The 10,622-nt window shown below is 44.7% G+C and overlaps 1 pseudogene; it reads right to left on the minus strand.

Annotated features, from left to right (window-relative positions):
- Positions 1-1,622: 1,622 nt before the first annotated feature.
- Positions 1,623-3,502, minus strand: LOC101015510 (annotated as a pseudogene).
- Positions 3,503-10,622: the final 7,120 nt, after the last annotated feature.

The raw sequence follows: 10,622 nt of genomic DNA on the forward strand, positions 1-10,622 counted from the left end.
CTCCACCATAAAGTTACTATTTTTCTTGATATTTTAAGAAAAATGAATCATATAAAATGCTCAGTTAAAACCACAAAATGCAGCCAGGCACCGTGGCTCATGCCTGTAATCCCAGCACTTTGGGAGGCCGAGGCAGGCAGATCACTTGAGCCCAGGAGTTTGAGACCAGCCTAGGCAATGTAGTGAAACCCTGTTTCTCCAAAAAAAAAAAAAAAACCAAAAAAACAATCAACAACCACAAAAATTAGCCAGGCATAATGGCATATACATGTAGTCCCAGCTGCTCAGGTGACTGAGGTGGGAGGATCACCTGGACCCATGAGGTAGAGGCTGCAGTGAGCCGTGATCGTGCTACTATACTCCAGCCTGGGCAATAGAGACCCTGTCTCAAAAAAAAAAAAAAAGAGTAGAAGTCACAATGGGAACAAAGAGGGAGGGCAATGAATAGGAAACAAATATGGTAGATATTAATCCAACTATATCAATAATCACTTTAAATGTCAATGGTCTAAATATATTGATGAAAATATTTTCAGAGTAGATCAAAAAACAACACCCAACTATATATTCCTACAAACAAGACCCAACTATATATTCTTACAAAAAACCCACTTTAGATGGCACGGTGACTCACATCCATAATCCCAGCAGTTTTGGAGGCTGAGGCGGGTGGATCACTTGAGGTCAGGAGTTCGAGACCAGCCTGGCCAACAATGGTGAAACCCCATCTCTACTAAAGATACAAAAATTAACCAGGTGTGGTGGTGGGCACCTGTAATCCTAGCTACTCAGGAGGCTGAGGCAGGAGAATCGCTTGAACCCAGGAGGTGGAGGTTGCAGTGAGCTGAGATCCTGCCATTGCACTCCAGCCTGGGCAACAAGAGCAAAACTCCATCACAAAAAAAAAAAAAAAAGAAAAAGAAAGAAAGAAAGTCATAGCACGAACACCAGGAGTGAATCCTAATGGAAACTGTAGACTTTGGGTGATAATGATGTGTCAGTGTAGGTTCCTTGATAGTAACAAATGCACCATTCTGGCGCAGGGTGTTGGTAGTGGGAATAGCTGTGCATGTGTGGTCAGAGGGATGCTTGGAAACTTTCTGTACTTTCTATTCAATTTTTCTGTGAACCTAAAACTGCCATAAAAAATGCTGCTTGTTATCTTGTCTCATATATATATATATACACATACACACACACACACAAACACACACATATATATATAATATAAATAGCTTATTTATTTAAATGTGTGGAAGGACACAAACAGTCTTTTACAGGTAAATGGGAAAAATAATTTGAGATCACTTCCCTAGAGGATTTGTGGCGTATTTGCCAGAACATTTATATGAGACCAATCATAGTATTTTTTTTGCACATTAGCTATGCTCTTATTTGGAAAGAAGAAGAAGAAGAAGAAGAAGAAGAAGAAGAAGAAGAAGAAGAAGAAGAAGAAGAAGAAGAAGAAGAAGAAGAAGGAGGAAGAGGGAGGAAGAGGAGGAAGAGGAGGAAGAGGAGGAAGAGGAGGAAGAGGAGGAAGAAGGAGAAGGAGAAGGAGAAGGAGAAGGAGAAGGGAGAAGGAGAAGGAAGGAGAAGGAGAAGGGAGAAGGAGAAGGAGAAGAAGAAGAAGAAGAAGAAGAAGAAGAAGAAGAAGAAGAAGAAGAAGAAGAAGAAGAAGAAGAAGAAGAAGAAGAGAACAATTGAATTGTTTTGTAGCTGGAGACATGGACAAGGGGGGTATCCCCAGGCAGTAAACTCCCCGCAGGTGGGCTGAAGGCTAGGGCTGAGCCTCAGGTGGGTCTCCTGTTCCCCATGCTCCCGTGCACAGCAGCCTCCCTCCCGGGCTCTGGGGCAGCCGCAGGAGGGTCAGGCTGGGAGGGGCTGCCGTGGCTGTTCACTTGGGCAGGACGTTAGAAGACTCGGACACCAGCTTTCTGTTGCAGGTCTCGATCTTCTTCACAACCACGGCCCTGGTGGAGCTGGTGCGGCTGAAGGAGCTGGAGCCCATGCCAGAGTCAAAGCTGGAGCCCAGGCCGTAGTTGAGGCCGGGGCTGGTGAGGCCCCCGTAGGCCGAGCTCAGCGCACCTGCATAGCCGCTGGTCGTCTTCGTATGGATACTCACGTTCTGCATCGCAGACTCCAGCCGGCTCTCCTCGCCCTCCAGCAGCTTCCTGTAGGTGGCGATCTCGATGTCCAGGGCCACCTTGACGTTCATCAGCTCCTGGTACTCACGCAGCTGCCGCGCCACGTCCTGCTTGGCCGGCTGCGGGGCGGCCTGCAGCTTGGAGAGCTTGGCGTTGGCATCCTTAACTGTCAGCTCCTCCGGCTGCTTGGCCTCTGCGATGGCGGCCTCCAGGGAAGCCCTCTGGCCCTTGAGGCCCTCAGTCTCAGCCTGGGGCTCACTGATGTTCTGGTTTATCCCGGAGATCTCAGTCTTTGTATGCGGCACCTCATCCCAGTGCTTCCCAGACAGCGTCTGCAGCTCCTCATACTTGATCTGGTACATGCTCTCAGCCTCAGCCCGGCTGCCGTTGGTGATCTCGTACTGCGCCTTGACCTCAGCGATGATGCTGTCCGTGTCCCGGGAGCAGCTGTTGTCCATGGACAGCACCACAGATGTGGCCGAGATCTGGGACTGCAGCTCCCGGATCTCCTCTTCTCACAGCGGCCTGAGGAAGTTGATCTTGTCAGTCAGCCCTTCCAGGCGAGACTCCAGCTCTACCTTGTTCATGTAAGCTTCATTCACGTCCTTCTTGATGAGGACAAATTCATTCTCCATCTCTGTAGGCTTATTGATCTCATCCTCCTACTTGCTCTTGAAGTCCTCCACCAGCCCCTGCATGTTGCCAAGCCCCGCCTCCAGCTTCAGCTTCTCCTGGTCCAGAGTCTCCAGCTGCCCCCTAAGGTTGTTGATGTAGCTCTCAAACATGTTGTCCATGTTGCTCTGAGTCGTCTGCTGCTGCTGCTGCTGCAGGAGGCTCCACTTGGTCTCCAGCATCTTGTTCTGCTGCCCCAGGAACCGTATCCTGTCGATGAAGGAGGCAAACTTGTTGAGGGTCTTGATCTGCTCCTTCTCCTGGGTACGCACGGCCTGGATGTTGGGGTTCACCTCCATGGAGGTTAAGGGGGCTCAGCAGGCTCTGGTTGACTCTGACGACGGTGATGCCTCCCATGCCGCTGGTCCCACCATAGCCTCTGCCCAGGTCACTCCAGAAGCTGCTGCTGCCCACTCGGGAGAAGCTCGAAGAGCTGATGCGGGCACTGGGCCCACTCGTGTAGGAGCGGCATAGCAGCATTTTACAATAATCCAACAACCCTATTGTTCATCAATAGCATAATTGAGAAATGTATTGTGATATATTCATACGATGGAAACTATTCAGCAATGGGAATGACTGAACTACAGCACTATGAATCTTATAGATTGAGTATATGAAGCAAGATACAAATTACTCCATTTATATACATGTAAAAAAAAAAAAATCCTAAGCAACATAACCAAACTCTGTCTACAAAAATTTAAAATAAAATTAGTCAGGTATGGTGGAGCATGCCTGGAGCCTTAGCTACTCAGGAGGCTGAGGTGTGTGGATCACTTGAGCCAGGAGTTCAAGGCTGCAGCGAGCCATGACATGACAGAGGGAGACCCTGTCTACTGTCTGTCCCTAGAGAAAAAGAAAAAAGTAAGTCAGAAAACAAGCCAAATGAAACCATATTGTTGAGAGATGTGTATATAAGTGGTGAAATGGAAAACAAGCAAGTAGCCAACATAAAATTCAAGATCGTGCTTACCTCTAGACATAGAATGGGGTGTGTGACCTGAGGGAAGTCTAGTATGGATGAGGGGCTGCTTTTCGAGTGCTGGGTAAATTCTAATTTTTGAAGTGGGTGGTGGTGAAATGTTTTAAAAACATTAAAAGTTTTTAAAATGAATGGTACTTATAAAGGATAAAAAAAAACACCACAAAGCATAACCTGAAGTTTTCATGATGCCAGTCTCCTGGCGTCTTTTCCTGAATTTGACAGACAGGATGGCCAGAGGAAATGCATCAATGCAGAGGGACAGAAACAGCAGTGTGGCCTGGGAAAGGCGAGTGGCCACTGCTTCGGCCATGCCACTTGCTAGAGCAGTGCTTCTTTTTCATTATTTCTTTTCCTTTATAATCTTATTGTAAAAATATTTTGCATATATATATATTTTCAAGTTTCCACACAATGCATTGATTTACTTATATTTTCCATTTTTTTCTTTTTAATTTTTTTATAGAACAGTGCGTCTTAAACTTTAGTGTGCACACTGGGGACTCTTACTAAATGCAGATTCTGGTTTAGTAGGTCCCAGGGAGGGACCAGGAATTCTGCATTTCTAACAAGCTCCCTGATGCGGTCCTTGCTGCTGGTTCACGGAACCTCTCTTTGAATGGCAAGAAGCTAGAGCATTTCCAAGTGGAAAGCGGCCTCTGCAGCCAGGTTCAGTGGCTCATGCCTGTAATCTCAGCAGTTTGGGAGGCTCAGGTGGGAGGATTGCTTGAGCTGAGGAGTTTAAGACCAGCCTGGGCAACATAGTGAGATCCCATCTCAGGAAGGAAAGAGGGAGGAAGGAAGGAAGGAAGGAAGGAAGGAAGGAAGGAAGGAAGGAAGGAAAGGAAGGGAGAAAGCTGTAAGTGTACTGTTCCCAGCCTGATGCCACACACTTCATGATTCCATCCTATTCCTGCTTCCACTCTCCTTCCATCGCCACTCCCATCTCCTTACGGGTTCTGAGTTCGTAGGTCCCAGGGAGGCGCTAAGGATCCCTACAGATCCACCTGCCCATCTCTATTCCATTCCCACTTATCTCCTTCTCTGTCCCTCTCTCCAACCTCAGATTCTTCCCCAACCCCATCCCCATCTGGTCTCCATTGCATCCATATCGCTATCTTCATTTCTGTCTGTTTTCCCATCTGTCTCAATCTCCAGCTCCAGGTGAATCCCAGCTCCCATTGCTATCTCCATCCTATCCCCACTACATTCTGATACACTTCCTTTTCATCCCTATTCTGATACACTTCCTTTTCACCCTTACTTTCTCCAGAGTGAAAATTGAGGCAGATTCATAAAGAAGTCTAAGAGTTGTGGGGATGTTGGGGACTATCAAGGTTGACAGTCTCTCCATATAGAAATTCTTCCCCAGATTCCAAAGAGAAACTTTGAAAGAAATTACTCAAGTCAAGATTTCAGATATAACTTCTTCACCTCCCATGGTGAGTATGGGGGAGGGTTAGGACTGCAATGGGAAGCAGGAGGGAATCAAAGGGAGATAGGGCTCTCCGGAGAGACAAGAAGGGAACGAGGGAAGCTAAGAAGTCACAGACTGGGAGACAGATAGAGGCAAAAGAGAAATGTATGGATAACAGATCTCAAATATAGTTTAACCTCTTCTGCACCCTCCCATCCCCACACAGGTCAGACTTTGACACACGAAATTTAGAGAAGAAAAAAGGTGTGGTCTGTTCTTTCATTCAATCCATTATCTGTTGAGCATTCCTTTTTTATTCAAATGGAGCAGAAGAAAGAAGCTTGAAATGGACAGTTATCTCTCGTTTATCTGGCTGCAGAGTGCAGAGATGATTCTCTTTCAGGATGGGAGAGGGGGTGGGGAGGAGGAGAGAGGTGGGAACATAATGATGATGGTGATGGGGTGATGAACGTGAGACTGGAGGTTTTTTGTTGTTGTTGTAGTTTTGGTCTTTTTTCAGACTGAGTCTCACTCTTGTCCCCCAAGCTGGAGTGCAATGGCACGATCTCAGCTCACTGCAGCCTCCGCCTTCTGGGTTCAAGCAATTCTCCTGCCTCAGCCTCCCCCCGAGTAGCTGGGATTACAGGCGCCTGCCATCTCGCCTGGCTAATTGTTGTATTTTTAAGTAGAGACGGGGTTTCACCATTTTGGCCAGGCTGGTCTCGAACTCCTGACCTCAGGTGGTCCACCCGCCTCGGCCTCCCAAAGTACTGGGATTACAGGCATGAGCCACCGTGCCCGGTCGAGACTGGAGTTTTAAATTACAGTAGTCCTTCCTCCTTCCTCAGGTATCTGCAGTTTCAGTTACCTGAGGTCGACCACATTCTGAAATTATTAAATGAGAAAATCCAGAAACTATTCATAAGTTTTAAATTGCGTGTTGTTCTGAGTAGCATGGTAAGATCTCAAGCAATTCCACTCCGTCCTGCTCAGGAGGAGTCATTTCTTTGACTTATCCCTTTGTCCAGCATCTCCACTCTGTCTATGCTACTCCCTCATTAGTTGCTTGGTAAAGGTCTCGGTTATCAGATCAACTGTTGCGGTATCACAGTGCTTATGTTCAAGTCACCCTTATTTTACTTAATAATGGCCCCTGAGTGCTAGAGTAGTGATGCTGGCATATTGTTATAATTGTTCTATTACTACTGTTAAACTCTTACTATGCGTAATTTATAAATTAAACTTTATCATAGGTATGTGTTTTTAGGAAACAAACATAGCATATATAGGGTCTGATATTATTCAAATTTCAGGCATCCATTGAGCATCTTAGAAGGTATCCTCTTGGATAAGAGAGGACTATTGTATATCGAATGACTAGAACACGAATGAGCCCGCCCAAGATATTGTTAAGGCACAGAAAAGGGAAACATGACAAAACTGAGTTGAAGGCAGTGACTGGAGGATAATAAAACAGTTTCAAGTTTGTACCCCCACTGAGTTTCAGATTATTCGACTAACCAGTCACCTGCTGCGTAGAGCCTCTTTCTTTCCCAAGACCTTGCTGTCTTCTCCCTTATATTCATGCTGGGAATTCAGCAGTGGAAGCTCTGTCCAGTTGCCTTGTGTTGGAATTAGCAATAGAATCTCACAAATTGTTTAAACCCAGTTATGTCTCTTCTCAACTTCTGGAGTGAAACCCAAGAGGCTTTGGAACTTTACTTTTGCTGACTGTTTCCCCATTTTTCTTTCTGATTCTTTCAGTTTCTGGTTATTGGCTAGGGCTGCTTGTGACTCATCTAACTTGTATTTTGGCTGTTCCATAGCCTGTCCATGAATGCAGGGGATCGGGATGAGAAGGTAGCCCACACATTCAAGTTGAACGTGTGCAGGGTGGTGAGTTTCCACCTGGGTAGGTAGCAGCCTTGGTTAGGAGCCTGGTTTCATGGTTTGACCACTGGTGATCTCTGCTGGGTGGCTGGTGGGATCTAGTCTCTGATAGGTGGGAGATGACAGAGAATCTGGTTTGTTAGTTCTTTTTTTTTTTTTTTTTTTTTTTTGACAGAGTTTCCCTCTTGTTGCCCAAGCTGGAGTGCAATAGTGTGATCTCAGCTCACTGCACCCTCCACCTCCTGGGTTCAAGTGACTCTCCTGCCTCAGCTTCCCAAGTAGCTGGGATTATAGGTGCGTGCCACCACATCCTGCAAATTTTTTTTATTTTTAGTAGAAATGGAGTTTCACAATGTTAGCCAGGCTGGTCTCGAACTCCTGACCTCGGGTGATCTGCCCACCTCGGCCTCCCAAAGTGCCGGGATTACAGCCATGAGCCACCGTGCCCAGCCTGTTAGCTCTTTTTCTATGACAGATTGTTTATTTGTGAGATCAAGTCACTTAAACTCTTTTGTGCCCAAAAGAAGGAGAAGAGCCCTTTGAGATGTGTCTGAACTGGTGAGTTTTTGTGGTTCTGTGGCTACTGACCGATGAGGAGTTATAAAAATGAAGCTGCAAACTCTGGAGTCTCTAGGCCTGTAAATGAGAAAAGCCTTAAATCTCATTGTGTGAATGGGGAAAATTTTTCTACCTCCTGAGGGTATTAACAAATTAGATTGTAAAGATTTAAATTAAAGGGGCTTTGTCCTGATTGGTTTATAGAGACCAGTAAGAGCTTTTGTAAATCCAATTTTGCCCAAACTCCTAGAAAACAAAGAAGCTGAACTCCTAATACTTTAAATGGGATAAGCAAAACAAAACAAAAACCTTTTTCATAGAAACTGCTAGCTCAGAAGCAATTTTATACAAGAATCCATGGTTCATGTAATCAGGAAAGGTTTAATCCTTGGACAAGTCAGACTGGTTTGATGATTTTCCCCTAAAAACTAACATCTTTTTCCTGATTTTACCAGTGTAGAGTATAATACAAACATATGTTTCAGTTCGTTTGATTTTTTTAAACTGTACCTGCTGGAATAGGATTAGTCTGATGTTTAAGAATTGCTTTTGTTTTCTCACGGAGAGAATAATCTGAATACCGAACACACAGACATACTCCTCTGCCTCTGTTGGTCCCGTTATCAATCATCCTCCTTCCAACTTTATCAATCACACTCATTCCAACTTTACCTAAGTAGCTAAGTTCTGTTTCAGGGAGAGAACTGGGAGGTAGGGCATTGAGAACTCTCTATGATATACAAACATTTTATCAAATCAACAGTGTTTACAAAGAACACATAATATGACCCCCACAGCCATATATGTCTTTTTTATACCTTTTTTTTTTTTTTTTTTTTTTTGAGATAAAGTCTCACCCTGTCACCCAGGCTGGAGTGTAATGACCCGATCTTTGCTCACTGCACCTCCGCCTCCTGGGTTCAAACAATTCTCCTGCCTTAGCCTCCTCAGTAGCTGGGATTACAGGCATGTGCCACCACGCCCGGCTAATTTTTGTATTTTTAGTAGAGACGAGGTTTCACCATGTTGGCCAGGCTGGTCTGGAACTCCTGATCTCAAGTGATCTGCCCGCCCCTGCCTCCCAAAGTGTGGAAGTATAGGTGTGAGCCACCGGCCCTGGCCTATACTTTCTTAAAATGGCAATGAAATGAACACACTTATGAAAATGACCCAAAGGTTAAGCCACTCCGTAATATAGAAAAGTAAGAAGTAAAGGTAGACAGACTATGCTTGGTGACCCATGTTTGAGCATTCTATATTAATTAGAAATTATCCAGATACCCAAAAATTATTACTTAATATTTAACCTAGATTTTAAAGTTAGCTGGCCAGGCGTGGTGGCTCACTCCTGTAATCCCAGCGCTTTGGGAGGCCAAGGGGGGCACCTGATCACCTGATGTTGGGAGTTTGAGACCAGCCTGAGCAACATGGACAAACCCCGTCTCTACTAAAAATAAAAAAAAAAAATTAGCTGGGCGTGGTGGTGCATGCCTGTAATCCCAGCTACTCAGGAGGCTGAGGTAGGAGAAGCATTTGAACCCGGGAGGCAGAGGTTGTGGTGAGGTTGCACTCCAGCCTGGACAACAAGAGTGAAACTCCATCTCAAAATAAATAAATAAATAAGATTAGCTAAAGAAGAAAAAAACAAGTTAGCTAAAGATCTTGGGGATTATATTTGAACAGATGTATTATAGAACCTTGCTACTACTTATACAAAAAATTGCTCAGAATTGTGCTTCAGCTGGCATGGTGGCTCACACCTGTAATCCTAACACTTTGGGAGGCCAAGGCAGGAGGATTGCTTTGAGCCCAGGATTTGAGACCAGACTGGGCAACAAAGCGAAACCCCATCTTAAAAAAAAAGTTTAGTTAAACACATTGTTTTGTTTTTCTTTTTTCTTTGAGAAAAGGTCTCTCTGCCACCCAGGTTGGAATGCAGTGGCATGATCATGGCTCACTGCAGCCTCGATCTCCTGGCCTCAATTAATCTTCCTACTTCAGCCTCCCTAGCAGCTGGGACCACAAGTGCACACCACCACTCCCAGCTATATATATTTTTTTCAATGCTTTGTAGAGGTGAAGAAGTCTCACTGTGTTGCCCAGGTTGGTCTCAAACTCCTGGGGTCAAGCGATCCACCTGCCTCAGCCTCCTAAAGCACTGGGATTACAGGCATAAGCCACCATGCTGGGCCTATGTTTTTCTTAATCTTACTATCTCAAATTAGGTTGAAAAATATGAATGTTTTTATGTCTTTATTACATACGTTGGTGTATCCATAAACAATTTCTACTATTTTGCATGTTTTAAAGCTTTTTGTAAATGCTGTTATTTTGCATGAATTCCTTTGCAACTTGCTTTTTTTCTTTGAGTTGATATTTTTAAACCTTTTCATTTGGGAATAATTTTAGGTTTACAGGAAAGTTGCAAAAGTAGTACAGTTACTGTATGCCTTTCAGTCAGCTTCTAATGTTAACATCGTACATAACTGTGGTGCATTTATCAAAACTAAGAAATAGCCTGTAATCCCAGCACTTTGGGAGGCTGAGGTGGGCAGATTACGAGGTCAGGAGATTCAGACCATCTTGACTAACATGGTGAAACCCTGTCTCTACTAAAAATAAAAAAAATTAACTGAGCATGGTGGCACGTGCCTGTAGTCCCAGCTACTCCAGAGGCTGAGACAGGAGAATCGCCTGAACCCAGGAGGTGGGTTGCAGTGAGCCAAGATCGCGCCATTGCAGTCCAACCTGGGTGACAGAGCAAGACTCCATCTCAAAACAAAACAAAACAAAAACTAAGAAATAAACATTGGTACAATACTGTTAACTAAACTACAGACTTTATTCAGATTTCACCAGTTTTTCCACTAATGTCCTTTTTCAGGATCCAACCCAGGATACCACATTATGCCCAGCAGATTGCATTTTTGAGATTTATGATGACACAATGACATTC

This window comes from Papio anubis, chromosome 1 (assembly GCF_008728515.1).
Source record: "Papio anubis isolate 15944 chromosome 1, Panubis1.0, whole genome shotgun sequence".
NCBI classification, from domain to species: Eukaryota; Metazoa; Chordata; class Mammalia; order Primates; family Cercopithecidae; genus Papio; species Papio anubis.